The sequence below is a fragment of the Eretmochelys imbricata genome, chromosome 1, assembly GCF_965152235.1.
Source record: "Eretmochelys imbricata isolate rEreImb1 chromosome 1, rEreImb1.hap1, whole genome shotgun sequence".
Taxonomy (NCBI): Eukaryota; Metazoa; Chordata; order Testudines; family Cheloniidae; genus Eretmochelys; species Eretmochelys imbricata.
In genome coordinates, this window is record NC_135572.1 from 359,584,597 (window position 1) to 359,607,175 (window position 22,579).

Sequence of the window (22,579 nt, forward strand, 5' to 3'; positions counted from 1 at the left end):
AGGTACAGCCGCCCGGGTACACGGCCATCCGCCCGCAGGTACGGCCGCCCGGGTACACGGCCATCCGCCCGCAGCCACGGCCGCCCGGGTACACGGCCATCCGCCCGCAGGCACGGCCGCCCGGGTACACGGCCATCCGCCCGCAGCCACGGCCGCCCGGGTACACGGCCATCCGCCCGCAGGTACGGCCGCCCGGGTACACGGCCATCCGCCCGCAGCCACGGCCGCCCGGGTACACGGCCATCCGCCCGCAGGCACGGCCGCCCGGGTACACGGCCATCCGCCCGCAGGCACGGCCGCCCGGGTACACGGCCATCCGCCCGCAGGTACGGCCGCCCGGGTACACGGCCATCCGCCCGCAGGTACAGCCGCCCGGGTACACGGCCATCCGCCCGCAGCCACGGCCGCCCGGGTACACGGCCATCCGCCCGCAGCCACGGCCGCCCGGGTACACGGCCATCCGCCCGCAGGCACGGCCGCCCGGGTACACGGCCATCCGCCCGCAGGTACAGCCGCCCGGGTACACGGCCATCCGCCCGCAGGCACGGCCGCCCAGGTACACGGCCATCCGCCCGCAGGTACAGCCGCCCGGGTACACGGCCATCCGCCCGCAGGTACAGCCGCCCGGGTACACGGCCATCCGCCCACAGGTACAGCCGCCCGGGTACACGGCCATCTGCCCGCAGCCACGGCCGCCCGGGTACACGGCCATCCGCCCGCAGGCACAGCCGCCCGGGTACACGGCCATCCGCCCGCAGGCACGGCCGCCCGGGTACACGGCCATCCGCCCGCAGGCACGGCCGCCCGGGTACACGGCCATCCGCCCACAGCCACGGCCGCCCGGGTACACGGCCATCCGCCCGCAGGTACAGCCGCCCGGGTACACGGCCATCCGCCCGCAGGTACAGCCGCCCGGGTACACGGCCATCCGCCCGCAGGTACAGCCGCCCGGGTACACGGCCATCCGCCCACAGGTACAGCCGCCCGGGTACACGGCCATCCGCCCGCAGGTACGGCCGCCCGGGTACACGGCCATCCGCCCGCAGCCACGGCCGCCCGGGTACACGGCCATCCGCCCGCAGGCACAGCCGCCCGGGTACACGGCCATCCGCCCGCAGCCACGGCCGCCCGGGTACACGGCCATCCGCCCGCAGGCACAGCCGCCCGGGTACACGGCCATCCGCCCGCAGGCACGGCCGCCCGGGTACACGGCCATCCGCCCGCAGGTACAGCCGCCCGGGTACACGGCCATCCGCCCGCAGGTACAGCCGCCCGGGTACACGGCCATCCGCCCGCAGGTACGGCCGCCTGGGTACACGGCCATCCGCCCGCAGGTACAGCCGCCCGGGTACACGGCCATCCGCCCGCAGGTACGGCCGCCCGGGTACACGGCCATCCGCCCGCAGGTACAGCCGCCCGGGTACACGGCCATCCGCCCGCAGCCACGGCCGCCCGGGTACACGGCCATCCGCCCGCAGGTACGGCCGCCCGGGTACACGGCCATCCGCCCGCAGGTACAGCCGCCCGGGTACACGGCCATCCGCCCGCAGGTACAGCCGCCCGGGTACACGGCCATCCGCCCGCAGGTACAGCCGCCCGGGTACACGGCCATCCGCCCGCAGCCACGGCCGCCCGGGTACACGGCCATCCGCCCGCAGGTACGGCCGCCCGGGTACACGGCCATCCGCCCGCAGCCACGGCCGCCCGGGTACACGGCCATCCGCCCGCAGGCACGGCCGCCCGGGTACACGGCCATCTGCCCGCAGGCACGGCCGCCCACCCCCGGGAAGCGGCAGGCTCCCAGGCAGGTTGAACACAGTCTGCTCAGCGCAGGGCTGCACATCGCAGCTGCACAGGGGCCCACCAGTCCACCAGCTTTTCCAGCTGGCCCTCGTGGGGTGATACTAATACAGAGTCTGTCACTCATGGTGGAGGCCTCAGGGAATAGACTGAACGGGCCAGTCCTGCCCTAGCCAGGCCACGTCTCCTCCCTCCCCCTGCCTACACTATGGTCAGCTTTAAGGGGTTGAGTCCCTCTGTACCCTGGCAGACTGCTGGGTCCAAGCAATCATGAGCCTGGATCCTGCAGGCTGGCTCCTGGCAGCATCTCCATGGCTAGTGCCTCTTCTCCAGCCTCTAAGCCACACATCTTCTCGATCTCTGGTCCAGCGGAGATTCACGTGTCCCCCTGCCTCGAGCCTGGTAGCAGCCTCCTCTGCTCCTCCCCACTGTTGGCGTAAGAGCCTTCCCCGGTGTCCGGCTGGGACCCCTGTCTCATGCCTCTTGGTTTTTCTCTCCTCCATTCTAGCTTGGAACTCCTGGCCCAGCGAGTCGGGATGGAAACGTTGTGTGGGCATGGAGCACGGCAGCCGAGGGTGCAGCGTCCGCCGGAGCGTAGCCGCCTCCTAGTGCTGCCTGCTCTCACCGCTGCGGTAGATGTCTGCGCTCTGCGTCTGCGGGGCCTGGGTTCAAACGCTGCTGACAAACCGCAGGGTTTCAGCGTAACACGGCATTCGATTGTCTCAGTGCGGCAGGCTGGCTGCTCTCCTGCCGATCTCCTCTGAGACACGGGGCCGTTTCCTCCAGGGCTGTTATGTCTCGGGCCCCTTTTTGCTTCCATCGCAGGGTGCAGTGAATGGCATAGCCGAGCGGGGCCAGGACCCCTTCCCACTCGAGATGGCTGTATTCATCTAAGAGCCTTACGCAGCCCCATGGCTGTCGTATCTGTGCACATCACCGTCTTCAGTGCAGGAATCCTTCCTTCACGAGGCAGGCCAGGGATGTGGCTGGTGAGTTACCTTGGTCACCCAGGGCATCAGTGGCAGGACAGGGGGTTGAACCCAGCGCCCTGGCCACCGCCCTCCCTCGGAGAAGCATCTTAAGGGATGCAGGGTCTGCGAGTCAGGCCAGACGGCAGCTGTGCTCTTGCCCCTTCAGCTGCAGCCAGCTCCTCCCGTCAGCCTGGCACTAGCCACCGCTGTGGGTCTGGTCTCAGCTCTGCAGACTGGGCCCCTCTGCCTCCCCCCGCCGACCTTGGCTGTGTCCGTGGGAGGGTGCAGAGGCTGGAGTCTCCCAAGAGGCAGCCAAGTCTCCTTGTCAGAGCAGGTCTGCAGGCTCCCGGGACAGCAGCTGATCATATGATCATGTCCCGCCGGGAGAGAATGACAGACCCCAGCCAGGGGACAGGCCAGGGACCCGGCTGCCCGCCTGCCACAGGGGACGTGGGCTGCAGGCAGGAGAGGGGCCTGTGGCATGGTCAGGGAGGGCAGCCTCCCCTGGGAGCAGCCAGCGTAGGAGTGGGCTGGCACCATGCTGCGGGCATGGCAATGTGCAAACACACACGGAGTGTGCAGAGGACGTGCCCTGGGCACCTGAGCCGCAATGTCACACAGGAGCCTCCGGGGGCACAGTGACACCCCAGGGCTCTGAGGGCACAGCATGGGGAGCCTCTGAGGTCAGCAGCCCCAAGGCCGACGAGACCCGCCCCCGTCAGTGAACTCTCTGCTGTCAGCTCTCCCCTATGCAAAGGTTGAGGCTTCCTCACTTGCTATTCCAGCCCTGGTAACCCCCCCAGCTCTGCCAATGCACCCCTTCACTCTGCACTCCCAGCTCTGCCAATGCACCCCAACCCCCTGCAACCCCAGCTCTGCTAATGCACCCCAACCCCCTGCAACCCCAGCTCTGCTAATGCACCCCAACCCCTCTGCCCTTCAACCTTCCTGCACCCCCCAATTCTACCAATGCATCCCAACCCGCTGCACCTCCCAGCTCTGTCAGTGGACCCCCAAGCCCCAGATGGGATACAGTGGCTCTGGCCAGCCACTAGCGACAGTAGCAGCGTGGGTGGGTTGGGGGGATTGGGATAATCTCCCCCATCGCTAATGTAACCCTTCTGCCCGTCAGAGTTGGCAGCAACAAGGGCTGGGTTCAGTACCTAGGGGATCCATTCCAATAACACAATGCAAAACTGGCTCGAACCCCCACCCAGTGACCTGGGACAAATATATACCAGCCCCGCTGGGCGCCTCCAAGAGGCAATACTTCCCCTCTTACAAGCACAGAGTCTGAGTGTAGCAAAAAGCCTTTTAATAACAGAGAGAAACAAATTGGCATTATGTTGGGGAAACACCACCACCAGGATTCATAACACAACCCATGAGCAAAACCCACCCCAAGCAAATTGGGGGATGTCCTTTCCCTTTGGTTCTTGAGTCCAGCAACCCAAAATCACCCAAAGTCCCAAAAGTCCAATGACCCAAAAGTCTCTGTCCCTGCTCAGGGCAGTCCCAGAGTTCAGAAGTTTATCTGCAGAGTTTTACCTCCCAACCTGGGTGGAGATTGGGGGGGGTTAAGGGGCACCTTACGTGGTCCAACACTGATGGCCCCACCTCTCCATGGGGCTCCGCTCTACTCACCATCCCGCAAACTGCTCTACCATATAGCTTCAGGCTCCCCCCACTACTTAACACAACACTCAGTGATTTCAGCTTGTAGGAGGGGAGCCTCAGGGCTGGTGCACCATTAGCCCAAAGGGAACTCAGCTCAGCAGCCTGTAACTAGACTCCTAATAGAATCAAAATTAGCTCTGATATTCCACGGAGGAGGAGGAGGAGGAGGAGGAGGAGGAGGAGTTGACATTTAGTATTAATACCTGGATCCCAGCCTCTCTCAATTCACAGAGTTTTGGAACCCATGACCCTTGTCTAGCAAGTGCTACTTAGTTAATGGCGAGTCCCTCCATCATAACAAAAGGCCAAGTACAGTTCCACTGTCCTTGATTCCCATAATCAGGGTAATAACAATTTATTCTTCCTGCCCCAATAACAGAGACACTGGGGGTCCCACAGCAGCCAGAGTGACTATTTGGGCAGCTATGGCCTCATTCTAGGCGTGGTGGGTGTGCCTATGCAAATGAGATCGGCCCCTGAAGTTCTCTTCCACAACTTGCCACACCTCACCACCAGATGTCAGGGTGGAGTTCATCCTGACTCTGCTTACACTAACGATAAATATTTGATCACTTTGTATCCCTACCCCTCACTCCCAGCCTTCAGTTGCCTCCACTCCTACAGCGGCCGCACGGGTCGGACGTGTCTTCCACAAGCTAACATCCTCCTTGGGACTCTCAGCCCTAGGGGGTGCCATGGAGCCAGTGCTGGTCCCGGCTGCCAGCTCTCCGGGGGTCTGCGTGTGGCCAGCACAGGAAGCCCTCCAGTCACCCCGGACTGCCTGGGGCCATGCGTGCCAGGCAGCCAGCCTGCTGGGGGCTGGTTAGCAATGGGTGCAGAGGGGTGGGACGAGGCCATCCATCCCTGCATGGGAGCCGCTGCCCAGGTCCGGCGATGCCCTCTCCAGCCGCAGGGGGCCAACGGGGGGCAACAGCCCTGCCGTCGCCCTCCGAGTGGGCCAGCTCCACGAACCGCTCCAGCCTGGAGCCCCTGCGATGCAACACCTCACCACCCAACACCAGCACAACCCTGACCCCCCCCAAACACCCCCTCACTTCGCACGCACCCCCTGTGACCTTATTGACTTGAACTGGGACCATATAGATCATTGTTGCAACCAAGGTCCTGTAGTGGCACCAAATCTTGTATAAAGGGGGTCAAATGAGGTGTCTCAGACAAGGTTATGGTTGGCTGGTTAGGATGATGCTGTCTGTGTGTGTGTATCATTTTTACAGTTGAAGTTATGAATATTGGCTCTGTACTGTCTGTATTTCAAACCTGTGCTCTGCTTCTGGGGGACACCCCAGACAAGTTGGGGTCAGCTCTGCCTAGCCTGCTAGATGGCTCATGAAGGACCATCAGCTACACACCTGACCCATTGAAAGAAGGCAGACACACCTGGGGACTCAGCCAGGTATGCAGGGACCTGCCTATGGACAGAACTCTGAGGTGTTTCCAGGCCATGGGATGGGCAGCTTGTCCTTGGGACACAGAAAGAGACCACATGGCAAGAGACTATAGAAACCTGCTGCAGCTCCTCCATCTTGTCTTCAATCCTGCTTCTTACCTCTGGAGGGACTTTGTTACAAACTGAAGCTCTGAACCAAGGACCAGCTGGGGATGTTCTCCAGAGACTGAATTTGAACCTGCCGTTTATTCCATCACTGCTGCAAGCCTGAACCAAGAACTTGGCCATCACTGTATGTCATTGATTCCATTTAACCTGTTCTAGCTCTTGTCTCTATCCTTTTCCTTTTCTGAATAACCCTTTAGATTTTAGATGCTAAAGGATTGGCAATAGCGTGACTGGTGGCTAAGATCTGATTGGTATATTGACCTGGGTCTGGGGCTTGGTCCTTTGGGATCGAGAGAACCCTTTTTCTTTTACTGGGGTATTGGTTTTCATAACCATTCGTCCCCCTAACGAGTGGCCCTAGTGCGGATACTGGGAAACTGGAGTGTCGAAGGGAATTGCTCGTGTGACTTGTGGTTAGCCAGTGGGGTGAGACCAAAGTCCTCTATCTGGCTGGTTTGGTTTGCCTTGGTGTGCACAGAAACCCCAGCCTGGGGCTGTAACTGCCCTGCTTGAAGCAGTTTGTCCTGAATTAGCACTCTCCGTTGGGTCCCGCCAGAACCAGCATCATTCTCCCCCGGCACATACCTTAACACAGCCACAAGTTCCCAGAGATGGTGAGCTCTCCCGGGCAGGGGCTCTGTGTGAAGCAGCAGGGAGGGGGGAGTGTTGACCTGGGAATGTGCCCTGGGGAGGGGAGACCTGAGAGCCTGTCACCTGAGCCAGGAGGGGGAGGGGGAGGTGACACCTCTGCCCGGGAATGTGGACGGAGGCTGCAGAAGGGAGCCTGCTGAGGGGGGGTTTGGTTTCAGTTTGGGGCTGGGTGGAGGAACGCAGGGAACCCCAGGGCTGGGGTCGAAGCTCCCTGCTCCCCCCAGAAGGACTTGACTGAAGGGTCCTGGTTGTACCCACAAGCTCTGTTGTGGACTGTGTTCCTGTTGTCCAATAAACCTTCTGTTTTACTGGCTGGCTGAGAGTCTCAGTGAATCCCAGGAAGAGGGGTGCAGGCCCCGAACTCCCCCACACTCCGTGACACTCTGCATTCTACGGGAGCGTGTCCAGCCCCTGGCGCGGTGATTCCAGGGCCCTAGGTGCTATCCACCTAATGGGTGATAATACATATCCCTCTGCGTGTACACACATCCCCACAGCCTGTGCACCACCCATCTACGCACACATTTGCACGCCTAACGCCTCTCTCCCTCCTGTGCACACCCCCAGGCTCCCTGCATGCACACACGGGACCCTGGCCTGAATGCTCCAGCCCCCCGTCTCCCAGGCATCCTGCAAACAGAACCTGCCGAGAGACCCGCACCTCCCCGAGGGTGGGGAACTGGGCCAGACGCAGGCCCCTGAGCCACGACCTGTTGGCTCTCCCATCTCAGCCTGTAACCAGAGTTTGCTCCCTGTGCTCCCTCTCTGCTCTAAGGGAACATTCCCGGGGCTGTGCCGGATTAGTCAGCGATTGGCTGGAAGTGGATCTTCCCCGTCCCAGCTTCGGCCGGCTCCCTGGGGCGAGAGCAGATCTAGGTGTGCATGGGGGAAATGCCAACACAGGCGTGACCAGAGAGAGCACCACGTCCCCCACCTGCGCTGCCAGCCTTAGTTCTGATGGCCTCCCCAGTGTGCTCGCTCGATGCTGTCCGGACCCCACACAGCCCGGCTCCCACTGGCCAACTCCCAGAGGCTGCTGGGGAGGCCAGATCTCCTGGGGCCCAGGAATAGTTAATGCTAAAGCTTCCTCTCAGCTATTTGCATGGTACCGACAGGGGATGGGCCAGGGAGTTGCACCTCTGGATGGAGGACCTGTCTGTCACTGGGGTCACTTGGCAACCAGGAAGTGCCCCCCCATTGTTACGGGGGCCGCGAATGGGGTGGTGAATCTGAGTGGCGTGACGCACGGCCCGTTCTCCCAGAGCCCGCCTGGTTTCTGTTCTCCAGCCACGGGTCAGCGGGGCCCCAGCAAGACGCGTCCATCAATAACGAGACCAGGCTCCGTTCCGTTCACCAGGACACAGACAGTTTGCGGCTCCGGGTGCAAATCACCCACTGACTGACAGGCTGAGACAGGAACATCCCTCTGGGCGGCTCATCCATGGCTGCACCTGCCCCTGCTGCAGGAGCAGCTGGGTCCGGCCACGTACCAGGCTAGCCCCGGCCCCGACCTGGCACGTGGTAGAGACTCCAGCCCACAGCAGGGACCCATCATGACAGGTGCTGCCCAAACGGTGAGATGTACCCTGCCCTGCAGAGCTCCCTGTCTGAACCGACGAGACACAGCAAGGGCCAGCACCCCTGAGTTACCCTAACACAAAACTACTGCACACAGCCCGACAGTGCCCCCCGCGCCCTCTCGGCGCCCCAGCATCGTGACAGGCTGGGGGGTGCAGCAGGGAGCCCCGGGAGAGCTCTGTGCTCCGACGGTTCTAGACCCGTCCCTGCAGCAGCCCACAATCTGCCCCGTAGGCTGTGACGCTGGGGAGACAGAGCAGGTCCTGTCTGGCCTGTGCCCCACAGGGGCTCGGTCCAGCCTGGGGTTAAACACCCAGGTGACTGGCTCCCACCCCTGCCCTGGAGACAACTCCTCAGCCTGGGCCTGCTCGCAGTCCAGGGGCGTTTCCGGAGGTCGAGCCTACGAACTCCTTCCATTGCTCCATCCCCTCCGGTGCCCCTGCTCACATCCTGGATGTGTCTCAGCCACGCTACAGTCAGAGCCCACGGCCAGGCTTTCCTCTGGGACCCCTCCCGTGCCAGAACCTCGGGTACAGGAACGCAGGCCTGGTGCCATTGCAGGCAGAGCAGCGTCCCCTCGCTGCCATTCCCCGGACAGGGGTTCGATCCCCAGGCACTTGGGAAGCCATAATGGGGCTCAAATTGCATCAGCATCAGCCACAGCTCCTTCCCCTCTGCATTGCACTGGCTGTCTGGGTGGAGAACCCCGCATCCCATCACCCAGTGACAGATAGACACACACACAGAAATACAGTCGTGCCAGAAAACAGAATCACGCACCTAACACCGTGAATTGCACGTCGGTGCGTGCACACACAGCCTTCACACACACACACGCACGCTCTGCATGCACACCCGCGCACAGTGAATGCAGTGTACACACACACAAGCGCTCAGCACGCTCACACATGCTCTGCACACACAGAGCCCCCCCCCTCACCCTACTGTAATCCCAGGGTCCCCTACTCTTCGCTTGATCTTTCCATTTGTGTTAACAGCTGGATAACACCCAGGCAGGCAGGCAGGGCATGTCACCGGCCAGCTAAGGTGAGCCTGGGCATGGTCTGTTGCTGGATGTCTGGGGCTGTCCTGGCTGCACTTCAGCGAGCGCTCCGGAAGGCTACCCTTAATGGGGCCTGCTGCTCTGCTGGGGCTTTCGGGGGGTGGGGTGGGGGGCAGGTCTCTACCCAGCTGTTGCAGACATTGCACTAAACCAGGAGCACAGGCAGCTGCTGGAGGCAGGGAACAGGAGTGCCGGAGAATGCATCCCAGCCCCTTGGCTCCCTGCCGTAAATACCAGCCCATCTGATTCTGGGGGAGGAGTGGACTGGGTTTTAAAAGCTCATCTGCTTTCTGATTGGCCAAGGGACACCAAACAGCCGGGCTCCCCGCCAATCAGAACGATTATTTATTATTTGTATTAGGGTTGTGCTCAGGGCCCAGATCAGAGCCCCGCATTGTGCCAGGCGCTGCACAGATCCCGACCGAGATCAGAGCCCCCATTGTGCCAGGAGCTGCACAGATCCCGACCGAGATCAGAGCCCCCATTGTGCCAGGAGCTGCACAGATCCTGACCGAGATCAGAGCCCCCATTGTGCCAGGAGCTGCACTGACCCTGTCCGAGATCAGAGCCCCCATTGTGCCAGGCGCTGCACAGATCCCGACCCAGATCAGAGCCCCCATTGTGCCAGGAGCTGCACAGATCCCGACCGAGATCAGAGCCCCCATTGTGCCAGGAGCTGCACAGACCCTGTCCGAGATCAGAGCCCCGCATTGTGCCAGGGGCTGCACAGATCCCAACCGAGATCAGAGCCCCGCATTGTGCCAGGAGCTGCACAGACCCTGTCCAAGATCAGAGCCCCCATTGTGCCAGGCGCTGCACAGATCCCGACCGAGATCAGAGCCCCCATTGTGCCAGGCGCTGCACAGATCCCAACCGAGATCAGAGCCCCGCATTGTGCCAGGCGCTGCACAGATCCCAACCGAGATCAGAGCCCCCATTGTGCCAGGAGCTGCACAGATCCCGACCGAGATCAGAGCCCCGCATTGTGCCAGGCGCTGCACAGACCCTGTCCAAGATCAGAGCCCCCATTGTGCCAGGCGCTGCACAGATCCCGACCGAGATCTGAGCCCCCATTGTGCCGGCGCTGCACAGATCCCGACCGAGATCAGAGCCCCCATTGTGCCAGGCGCTGCACAGATCCCGACTGAGATCAGAGCCCCCATTGTGCCAGGCGCTGCACAGATCCCGACCGAGATCAGAGCCCCCATTGTGCCAGGAGCTGCACAGATCCCAACCGCGATCAGAGCCCCCATTGTGCCAGGCGCTGCACAGATCCCGACCGAGATCAGAGCCCCCATTGTGGCAGGAGCTGCACAGATCCCGACCGAGATCAGAGCCCCCATTGTGCCAGGAGCTGCACAGATCCCAACCGCGATCAGAGCCCCCATTGTGCCAGGCGCTGCACAGATCCCGACCGAGATCAGAGCCCCCATTGTGCTAGGCGCTGCACAGATCCCGACCGCGATCAGAGCCCCCATTGTGCCAGGAGCTGCACAGATCCCAACCGCGATCAGAGCCCCCATTGTGCCAGGCGCTGCACAGATCCTGACCGAGATCAGAGCCCCCATTGTGCCAGGCGCTGCACAGATCCCGACTGAGATCAGAGCCCCCATTGTGCCAGGCGCTGCACAGATCCCGACCGCGATCAGAGCCCCCATTGTGCCAGGAGCTGCACAGACCCCAGACTTCCAGCCTTCGCACCTCTTGTCTGCATCGTGTCTGCGATACAGACCAGCACCGTGCTCTCTAGCCTGGGATCTCGCTTTGGCCTTGCTCGGCAGGGTCAGAGCACCGGGCCCACTAGCTCAGCCTTTCCCCGCCCTGTGTCGGATCAGACCTGCTAGCACACAGCTGGCTGCCCAGACTGGCAGCGTGGGCCATGATCCCGCCCTCCCTTAAACGCCTCGGGGAAAGTGAGAACTTCAGCCATTAAAATTCTGACCTCAGCAGGCAGTGGGCTCGGCCCTGCCCCCGGGGCAGGAGCGGTGATTAAACCCGGCTCATTATCCGTGCTTGCACAGCCGCAAATGTTATTAACGGCCATATGATTATGCAGCCCCTGTCAGAGCCCGGCCGCCGCATTTGACTCCTGACCCGCGGCCTCTGCCGGCTCCGGAGGACTGGGTCGCGCTGTGGCGTGACGGCCGGCCTGCTCCGGGATCCAGGCGCCAGGGGTTGGGAAAGCCAGTTGTCAGCTGTGATCAGTGCTGGGCTGGGGCTGGCTGGGCTGCTCCTCGGGTGTACGGCCTGCCAGGTACCAGAGCACGCCGTCCCCTCCTGCCGCCGGGGCTGGGCAGTTCGCACAGCACCGTGCTGCGGTCGTGATGCAGCCGCGCACCCTGCCCCGGCACCGGGAGTGCTCACCGGTGATCCCAGTGCATTTCTGCTCCCTGCGTGCATTTCGCACTGCACAGAACAATCCCCCCGTGGGTCCAGCAGGCAGAGCTGGGGCTCTGGGGGGTCCCTACCGCTGCGCGTGTGTCGAGGGTGGGCTGGGGAGGATGGTACAGGTGGGCCTTGTGGTTACCTGGGTAAGTGTCCCAACCTCTTCCTATAGCTGCTAGGCGTGAAAAGGTCCCAGGGCTGTGCCAGGCTGCTGAGCCCCTTCGGCCTGCCCCAGGGGAGGCCCTTCCCCAGAGGGCTGAGTCTTTATGGCAAAGCACCCAACACTCTGCCACCCTGCGACCCCCCTCGGTACCCCATGCAGCATGGCCGGCCCCTCAGCAAAGCCAGCCCCTCGTCAAACCTGGCATGGATCTGGGGAGACGTTTCCGAGACATTTCAGGAGGTGGCTGATGTGCCCGTGGCCGGAGCCAGGTGCCCCTCTGCAGCGATGGACGCAGCTCCAGGCATGGCGGAGAGCGCTCTGTGTCCAGAGCATCCCCAGGCCGAATCGGCCCCGGCCTTCCCGGCCTCTTACTGGCCACCTCTGAGCCATGACTGTACGGATAGTCCTCGTGCGCTGCCCGGCCAGTGGGAGGCTTGTGTCTGTGCCCGGCCAGGCGTCCTAGAGCCCTGGGACAGGCCGGCTAGCTCAGCCCATCGCCAGCCTGACACCTTGTCACGGAGTCCCTGGGCGATGCTCTGGAACTGCTCCCCATGAAGCCAGTCAGGACTCCGGGGCAGTCTCCTTTCTGTGAGCAGCCTGTCTTCAGGACACACAGCTCACCCAGCTTCCACCTTCCTGGGTCTGACCTCGGAGCATTCAGCCTCCTCTGCCCCTCCGTGCGCTTCCCCCAGCGAGTCCGCTCAGGCAGGGTCCTGGGGAAGCCAGAGAGTCCTGCACCCCAACTCCGCAGTCAGACGGGACTCTCAGCCAGCCAGTAAAACAGAGGTTTATTAGATGACAGGAACATGGTCTAAAACAGAGCTTGCAGGTGCAGAGAACAGGACCCCTCAGCTGGGTCCATTTTGGGGGCAGTGAGCCAGACAACCACGTCTGCCCTTCACTCCATGTCCCAGCCAGCCCCAAACTGAAACTCCCTCCAGCCCCTCCTCCTCTGGGCTTTGTCCCTTTCCCAGGCCAGGAGGTCACCTGATTCCTTTGTTCTCCAACCCTTTAGCTCTCACCTTGCAGGGGGGAAGGGCCAGGCCACCAGTTGCCAGGAAACAGGGTGTCGGCCATTCTCTGTGTCCAGACTCCTGCACACACCTGCCCTCTAGGGCTCTGCAATGATCATACACCCTTACCCCACCACCTAGACACCCAAGAACTGCCCAGGGGAAACCGAGGCACCCCCACACCACTCGGAGGAAACATCAAGAACAGTCCCACTTCGTCACATCTCTCCCCCCTTCGATATCGAACTGAGCGGGGTCACTCTACCCGGTGACCTGGGGAAGTTCGAAGCCACCAACGTTCCCATGGATGCCCCAGCATCTCTCCCATTCCTTGGTGGGAGTTACACCAGGCCCTTCCAGTTTCACGCCCTCCCTTAGGTCGGGGGTGGTCGATAGCACTTGCAGGCCGCATGTGGGAAGGTTTCTGCGGCTCGTGCCCTTTGGCCACCCCAAAACCCCAGGGAGTCAAACTGGGATTGGGTCTTCTCCCCAACAAGCTGGCCAAACACAGCCACTTGGTTATAGGACTGTTTAACTTTCTTAACAGCTTTCACCTCATCTGAGACCTTCTCAAAGCTCTCCACACTGAGTCTTTCAACAGGACAGTCAGTGGATCCATTCACAACAGAAAATTTCTGGCTGTTAGGAACTGAAACTTTCTTGATTAAATCACTTTCACACCCTTCAGTTGCAGTAAACTGCTTGCAAAGACTCCATGAGGGTTCCTTTCCCCGAGGGCTTTTGTATGCAACAATTCACCCCTCACAGAAATTCTGCTCTCACCCTCTTTACCTAGGGCTTGCTCTAGAGGAACACTTTCCTGAGCAACAAGAGACTCTTTCTGGGTCTCCCTTACATCCAGAATTACCTCTGGCCCATCAGGCGGATTCCTACACAATCCCCTTTCAGGCAAACTTACAGACTTCCTAGATAAAAGGTCAGAAGCATTCTCCTTCCCTTTGCCACACACAAGTTCAGGAATCTTTTCCTTCTTGCTACAGGTTTCCACACCCTCAGTGGGTAACACAATCACACACCTTCCTGCTCTCCTTGTGCCCTGGCTAGGATCTCACCCTGATTAGACAGAGTTGCTCCACCCTTTCCAACAACACACTAGCAACAGGCAAAATACAAGCACCAGAATTGTCTGGTCTCTGGGATTTTACATAGACACTAACTAGATGTGACCTAGTTACAGGGCCATTCTCCCGAGCAGACACAAACTTAGGACCATTCCCTTCCTGGGCTTTAGCTGAATAGAGAACAAACTCTGAGACAACTGCACGACCCTCAACCATCACAGGCTGAAAGGCCCCTTCTGTCTGCTCCACAGATGAAGAAGAGCCGGACACACTTTCTCCTTTCCCAGACACACAGCTTGGGATCTCATTCCCTTTGTCCCAGCACACAAGGCTGGTCACAGACAACTGCTTGGAGATCAGGGTAGCTCCCTCCATAGGCAAGTCAATACCCCTGACAGACAGACACAGACACATTTCCTTCACTGTCTCAATTCTCCACCCAGCTAACAGGTAAGGTCCAGGGACTCTCATCTTCCACTCTCCTCGCCTTCCCACCCTGCTGACTGGACAAAGCCATCAGCTCACAAGGCTGCCTAGGCTCATCCAAACTTTCCTTACCAAGCACCTTGGCACTCCCCACAGATCCCCTGCCCTGCCTGTGTCTCCCCCCACTCAGCTGGGGTCTTATCTCCCCCCTTGCTCAGCGCTGCCCTTGCTGTCCCAGTGGGGGCAGGCAGGGAGCTTGCTGCTTTCCTCACAGCATCAGAGCCAGCGTGAGCCCCTTCTCCAGCGTGCAAGGGGGCGGGGAGCATCGCTCTGTCCCACCCAGCCCCAGGGGGCTGGTTACAGGCAGGCAGGTAGCCTGAGCCTAGCCGCTCCTCCCCCATGCCAGCCAGGTCATCTGCATTTTCACTGACCATTTCCCTCTCCACCGATTGGTTCCCTGGATTCAAATTCAAACCCTTGGCAGTTACCGGAGCAGGGCCTGGATCCTGTCCCAAAGAGACACAGTCACCCCACAACAGGGTCTCGCAGCCGATATCCCGGAGAACCCCAAAAACCAGCCAGCCTGACTCCTCCTGGGTCTGCACAGGGATCTGGGCCATAGGCAGGGCGAGGGGCTTCGTCCCTGGGACCCTCACCCAGCTCACACAGCCCCTCAGCATCTGAGGCTGCACCACCCGGGGCCTGACAACAGTTCCCTCTGTCCCAGGATCTCGCCACCCCTGGAATGTCTCCCCATTGACCATCACCTTCCGCTCCCACGGGGGTCCGAGGGCCTGGCCCCAGGAAACTCCACACAGACATATAGGTTGGGGTCAGGAGTGGGAGCCTGTCCACCACCTCACCCATCTGACTGACAGAGTCTATGGCCTTGGGACCCAGCAAGGGAGCTAGACACTGGGGCTTTTCCGCAGGGTCCCCCTGGTTCAAATCGCCAGCCTGCTCAAAGGCAGTGAGGTGGGCACCTACATCCCGCCCCCTTCCTTAACCAGGGGCAGCAATTTAGTCTCGAGGTTCCCTGCGGAACTGGCCCCCCGGGGTCTATCCCCACTCACCCCGGGGAGGTTCCCTAGGCCTCTCCGCCCCACCACCGCCAGTTCATCCTGCTTCTGCAGCTCTTTCTCGGGCTCTCGCTGTCTCTCACAGTCCTCTTGCTCTCTTGGACTCAGCTCCAATCCCTTCCATCTCCGATCCCCCGATGGGGAACCCGATTGTGAAGACCCTCGTCTGGTCGGGGCAGGAGTCCTGGCGATGCCTGGCTGCCACTCCAGCTGCTTCCAGATCCTGCTATAGCCCCATTTGGGGTCAGGAATCTGTTCCTTAGAGCGGTCATCCTCCTCCAGCTGCACGATTAACTCTGCTTTGGTGAACTTTCCAATGCTCAACCCTCTCTTTCTGCACAGGGTTACAATGTCCTTCTTAAGGAGACGGTGACAGGCCATCACTCCACTCTTCCCAAGTTGTTGTGGACTCACAGGCCTGTGTGCTCTCAGCTCCCCACGGTTTCCAGGAGGAACCCCTAGTGCGGCAGCCCTTCTCGAGGTCACTCCCTCTTTGCCAGGGTCAAGCTGCAGACTCCTCCGCCCCTGGGACCACTCACTGCAATCCCCAGGGGAACCCTGTTACTGCAAAAGTCCTTCTCTCTGGTCACACACTTCCAGGAGTTAACCGCCCCCTGAAACCGTCTCTCTCTGAATCTTCAGCACGCCTGGTCCCCGTTAATCCCCCTTCGTTTTACTGCTCCCCAGTCACTTACTGCAGGAAGCGCCGTCCACGAGGTGCAGTACATCCCACCACTAACACCAGTTGTCATGGAGTCCCCGGGCGATGCTCTGGAGCTGCTCCCCATGAAGCCAGTCAGGACTCTGGGGCAGTCGCCTTTCTGTGAGCAGCCTGTCTGCAGGACACACAGCTCACCCGGCTTCCACCTCCCTGGGTCTGACCTCGGAGCATTCAGCCTCCTCTGCCCCTCCGTGCACTTCCCACAGCGAGTCCGCTCAGGCGGGGTCCTGGGGAAGCCAGAGAGTCCTGCACCCCAACTCCGCAGTCAGACGTGACTCTCAGCCAGCCAGTAAAACAGAAGGTTTATTAGACGACAGGAACATGGTCTAACACAGAGCTTGCAGGTGCAGAGAACAAGACCCCTCAGCTGGGTCCATTTTGGGGGCAGTGAGCCAGACAACTCCGTCTGCCCTTCACTCCATGTCCCAGCCAGCCCCCAAACTGAAACTCTCTCCAGCCCCTCCTCCTCTGGGCTTTGTCCCTTTCCCGGGCCAGGAGGGCACCTGATTCCTTTGTTCTCCAACCCTTCAGCTCTCACCTTGCAGGGGGGAAGGGCCCAGGCCATCAGTTGCCAGGAAACAGGGTGTCGGCCATTCTCTGTGTCCAGACCCCTGCACACACCTGCCCTCTAGGGCTCTGCAATGATCATACACCCTTACCCCACCCCCTAGACACCCAAGAACTGCCCAGGGGAAACCGAGGCACCCCCACACCACTCGGAGGAAACATCAAGAACAGTCCCGCTTTGTCACACGCCTCAGCTAGTGGGGCCGCGGCCCTGGGTGTGTGAGGGAGATCGAAATGCCACACCCGGGTGCCAGCTCCCGCCTGCACCGATCAACACAACTCTCCCAGCACAGACCAGTACAACCACCCGCACGACACGACCAGCGTAGACAATCGCCCCCAACACACCGCCCCTCACCACAGCCCACACCCTCCTCCGCCACCCCACAAATCAACACAACTCTCCCAGCACAGCCCAACACAACCACCCGCACGACACGACCAGCGTAGACAATCGCCCCCAACACACCGCCCCTCACCACAGCCCACACCCTCCTCCGCCACCCCACAGATCAGCACAACTCTCCCAGCACAGCCCAGACACAGCCCAACACAACCACCCGCACGACACGACCAGCGTAGACAATCGCCCCCAACACACCGCCTCTCACCACAGCCCACACCCTCCTCCGCCACCCCACAAATCAACACAACTCTCCCAGCACAGCCCAACACAACCACCCGCACGACACGACCAGCACACACCTTTCATTCGCCAACTGCACAAATCAACACATCTCTCCGAGCACCGTCCCAAACACAGACCAACACAACCACCCACACATGACACAACAAGCACACGCAGTAACCTCAAACACACAGCCCCTCACCGCAGCACACACCCTCATTTTACACCCGCACAAATCAACACAACTCTCCCAGCACAACACCGCCACACGGATGACACAACGAGCGCAGACAATAACCCCAAACAAACAGCCCCACACCGCAGCACATACTCTCATTCGACACCCGCACAAATCCACACAACTCTCCCAGCACACACACACAGACACAAATGGACACAACCAGCACACGCAGTAACCCCAAACACACAGCCCTTCACTGCAGCAGGCACCCTTATTCAACACCACACAAATCAACACAAATCTCCCTGCGCAACCCAGCCTGCACACCCAATAACCCCACGGGTGGCTCTGGACCCAGGATCGGTTGTGCAAGCGGGCAGCGTTGGGAGCAGCTCTGAGCAGGGCTGAGTGCTCTGGGGGGTCAGAGCGCCCCCAGGTTCGCTCCCTGGGGTTCCCAGTCTGTTACCGTTCAGCGAGTAAACACTCAGCCATTTTGGTCTGTTTTTACACACGACTTTGTGAATCACACCGGGCGCTAGAAGGCGCTAGCTTACGATTAACCCCCTCGCCTGGCTAGCTGGGCTGCTGGAATGACATGCCCAGCCAGGACCCAGGGGGCAACCCCGTTCCCTAGGTGCGAGCGGTGACTTGTTCCTGCCGCGGAAAAGCTCCGGACGGGCAGTCCAGGGGGGCTGAGTGAGTGCATCCACTAGAAAGAGGGCTGGAGATCCGTTTGGCTGTCCACCACCCTTGTTTTGGGTGGAAACAGCTGGACTTGGATTTTCCCACAATTGCTAGGAGCTGAGCGTAATCACCTTGGAACCAACTCTGACGGGGTGGGAAGGCCCAACAGAGATGGGCTGTCTGGACACTGCACTGTGGAAGGACACCTTGCCCTGCAGCATGTAGTCCCACACTGCAGTGTCCAGAGGGCATGTCTCTGCTGTGCGTAATGACCACATCCAGCACGGGCAGCTCCCTGCGCGTCACTGTGATCTTACCCTTCTCGAGCTCGTTCGAAGAAACAACCACAGGGATCCTGTCACCCTCCACTCAACTGCAGCCCATTCTGGGGTGGAATTTAGCAGAGGTGTTTAACATCTGTACACTCAGGGCTCTGATTGCAGCTGCAGGGCCGGGAGCGGAACACAGGACCCATGCTGGCCTGATCTCTGCAGCACAGCACCCCTTGCCCCAGGGATGAGGGTCAGCACTAACTCCAAGGGGAGCCCCCCATCCTCCCTGCAATGACTCCCAGGCCGACACCGTCCTGGCCAAGGACCCCTCAGTGCTGCCGTGATGCCGGGCAGGGCTGCAGACGCCGCGTGTGCATACAGAGCACGTCCTGCTAAGGGCTCCCAGGGGCTTTCCCTGAATACAGCGGCAGGCTAGAAGAACCGAGCTATTAATGATTCAGGGCCCTAGCGCTTTGGAGCGGTTGCCAGGCTATTTGTTCTGCGCTTGGGCAGGGCTAGGGATGGGGGGTCCCCCAGGGCTCTCCGCAGCCTTGTTAGAGAAACAGGGTTTGTTCCACGGAAGCGATTCTGCTCCCCATCAGCCCTGCTGGGCCTGCTGAGAGCTGCATCTGCGGCTTGGCATCGGGTGATTCATACTAAAGGAAACAGGATCTGTCTCCTCCTCGGCTGGGCAGATTCCCCCAGGGCCTGGGCCTGCGGTGCAGTGGCATTTTCTCCTTCCCATGGCTGGCTGCATCTCTGGGAACCTCGCTTCCGGCCGCCCCACCCGAGGGCCTCGTCAACCTCTGACCCCGTCCCTGGAGCTGCTCCAAAGGAGACAGAGCAGAGCCCTGGAGACCAGACTGGACAGGACAGTCCTGCCCCAGGGAGATGGGCTGGACAGGACCGAACAGAGCTCTTCTCCTCTCTAATGGCCAGGAGTCTCCCTGCCAGTCCGGCTACTCCGACTCCAGCCCCCGCTCCCCCCATGCAGGGACAGCGTCTCCCACGCTCAGAGTGGCCCCCTCCAGAGATTTTACACGCGGATCTGAGAGCTGCTCTAATGGCTCACTCTCCCTGGACTTAGGCTGCCTCTTTGGGCAAGGACTGTGAGCGGTGCCTGGCTCTGTGCCCAGCTGGAAGTGGCTACACTCTTCCATTCTGCTGACTACTTTGCAAGAGAAGGGGATACCTGGGACCATCTCCCAGCCCATCAGGGTCTTGCTCCAGTGCTTGGTCCCCTGGGACTCCTGCAGCCAGTGCTCCCTGTGAGACAGTTGACAAACTGAGATCTTATTAAGCTAATGGTCTCCATAAGACCCTGCAGCAGGGGGTTCCACAGGTTAATTCTGCATGCATTTAAAATATCTGTAGCTCCTCTCTGGAATCCAAGGTGCAAGATCTTCCATTGGCGAGTTGCTCCTGGCAGGGTGTGCCCAAGGGCACATCCATTTGTGCTGTCTGGAATCAGTCCTCCTTAAACAGGAGGTGTGAGCCATTCCACACTACAGACAAACAGGCATCTGCGTAGCTCCAGTTCCAGCTTTGTCCCCTGTGTTTACCAGGACCACACCGCATTTGGCATTCCATACAGCACACATGTTACACACACAATCCCTGCCTTCTTCAGAGCACAAGGGACTCTTACGATGGAGAAGAGCTGGAGGGATGAGAGAATCAGGTGAAACAGCTGGGGGCAGGGAGATGGTCCTAGGGTCTAGTCAGTAAGGATCAGGCCCTGGCTCTGGCCCAAGGTGTTGGCCAGGGGCCACCTGAGGGCCAACCCCAGAAGCAAGATGGGAGGGGAGGGATTTTGCTCAGCCTGGCAAGTGTGTGGAATAGCGAATTGATTTGCTTATGTGCTGAGAAAGGGATGAACACAGCAGGGCATCTGCCAGGGATTTTTGGATTAAATAGGTTTAAAAACCCTCCAGCAGACTTTATAATATTGACTCAGATAAAATCCTGCCTGCTCCAGGTGCCGCTTGCTCTTATTCCCCTAGATCTTACATCAATTACAGTGCACTTGGCAGTGGCCCCGCTGGGACCCGGGCCGGGCCAGAGGGATCCCTGGTGGCAGCCCTCGAGAGCGCAGGCTGGGAACTAGAGTCAGAGAGAGCCTCAGGGGCCCGCTGGGTCCCCTCTGCATTGTGAGCTCCCGGGACAGACGCGCCCTCCCCTGTGCACAGCTTCCCCTGGCCTCCTGCGGCTGACCCTGATCTGTCCCCCGGGGGCCCTGCGCCAAGGTGCTGCACCGCATATGGGGGGCCCCGGCAAAGGACCCCAGCACCCTCTGTTCCCTGCCGCCAGCCATGGGAGCGTCCCCCTCAGGTGCACTCGTGCTAAGGCTTTTATACCCGCTCTGAGCCACCCCTAGAGGGCGAGGGAGACGCCTGCCCTTGGGCAAATCTGGCTTTCCATCCTCTGCACTCCTTTTCTGGCCAGAGCCCGGGCCCTCCCCCCATAACCTGGCCTTCCCACCCCACTCTGGTTGGCTTGTTCTGGGCAGCCGGAAGGGAGGAGGAGGAGGAGGAGGGAGAGGAGCAGGGGGCAGGGGGCCGTTGACTGGGCTCGCTTCGCTTGCTGGATCGATGAGGCTCAGTGAGGGCTTGGCTGGCTGGATTTCTCTCGGAGCCCCAGACACTGAGCTGGGCTTCGCTCAGTGAATGGCCCGGAGGAAGCTGGCTAAGCACCCCCCGCCCCTGCCCAGCACACCCAGGCCCCCCTCCCCAGCACCACAGGGGCTCACTGGGCCATGGCTCAGACAGGCATCACTTTAACCACCTCAGTGCCGGGCCATGGAGCTGAAAGAGGCCATGGCTGCCGGGGGCTGCCCCACTCCTTGCACTGGCCAGGGTGGCAGGCAGGGAAATAGCCCCCTCCTGCCCACAGGGGCTGGCTCAGCTCCACCTTGCAGGCAGCAAGCTCACCAGTGCAGTGAGTCCAGCAGCCCCCGCAGAGTGTCCACATTACAGGACAGTTCTGTTTGGGGCAGGAGGGGCAGGCTGTGCTCAGGTGAGACTCAGGACCGGAACTGGGGTCAGGCCGGATGGGCACCGGCAGAGCTGTGGTGAGGGGAGCCCTGGGTCGGGGGGGAAGCTGTGGGTCAGGACTGAAGGGTGCTGGCAGAGCTGTGGGGAGAAGCCTGGGGGGAGAGTTGTGGGTCAGGCCGGAAGGGCGCCGGCAGTATTGTGGTGGGGAAGCTCTGGGTGGGGGGAGAACTGTGGGTCAGGCTGGCAGTGCTGTGGTGGGGGTCGCCAGGGCCAGGTGGGAGCTGTGGGTCAGGCTGGAAGGGTGCCGGCAGAGCTGTGGGCACGGGAGCTCTGGGTGTGGGGGAGCTGTGGGTCAGGCTGGAAGGGTGCTGGCAGTGTTGCCCTGGGGGGAGCTCCGGGTGGGGGGGAGCTCTGGGTGGGGGGAGCTGTGGGTCGGGGAGCTGTGGGTCGGGGCGCCGGCAGTGATGTGCTGGTGGGAGCTCCGGGTGTGGGGGAGCTGTGGGTCAGGGGAGCTGTGGGTCAGGGCGCCGGCAGTGATGTGCTGGTGGAAGCTCCAGGTGGGGGAGCTGTGGGTCGGGGCGCCGGCAGTGCTGTGCTGGTGGGAGCTCCAGGTGGGGGGAGCTGTGGGTCGGGGGAGCTCCGGGTGGGGGGAGCTGTGGGTCGGGGGAGCTGTGGGTCGGGGCGCCGGCAGTGATGTGCCGGTGGGAGCTCCAGGTGGGGGGAGCTGTAGGTCGGGGGAGCTGTGGGTCGGGGTGCCGGCAGTGATGTGCTGGTGGAAGCTCCAGGTGGGAGAGCTGTGGGTCGGGGGAGCTGTGGGTCGGGGCGCCGGCAGTGATGCGCTGGGGGGAGCTCCGGGTGGGGGGAGCTCCGGGTGGGGGGAGCTGTGGGTCGGGGAGCTGTGGGTCGGGGCGCCGGCAGTGATGTGCTGGTGGGAGCTCCAGGTGGGGGGAGCTGTGGGTCGGGGGAGCTGTGGGTCGGGGCGCTGGCAGTGATGCGCCGGGGGGAGCTCCGGGTGAGGGGAGCTGTGGGTCGGGGGAGCTGTGGGTCGGGGCGCCGGCAGTGATGCGCT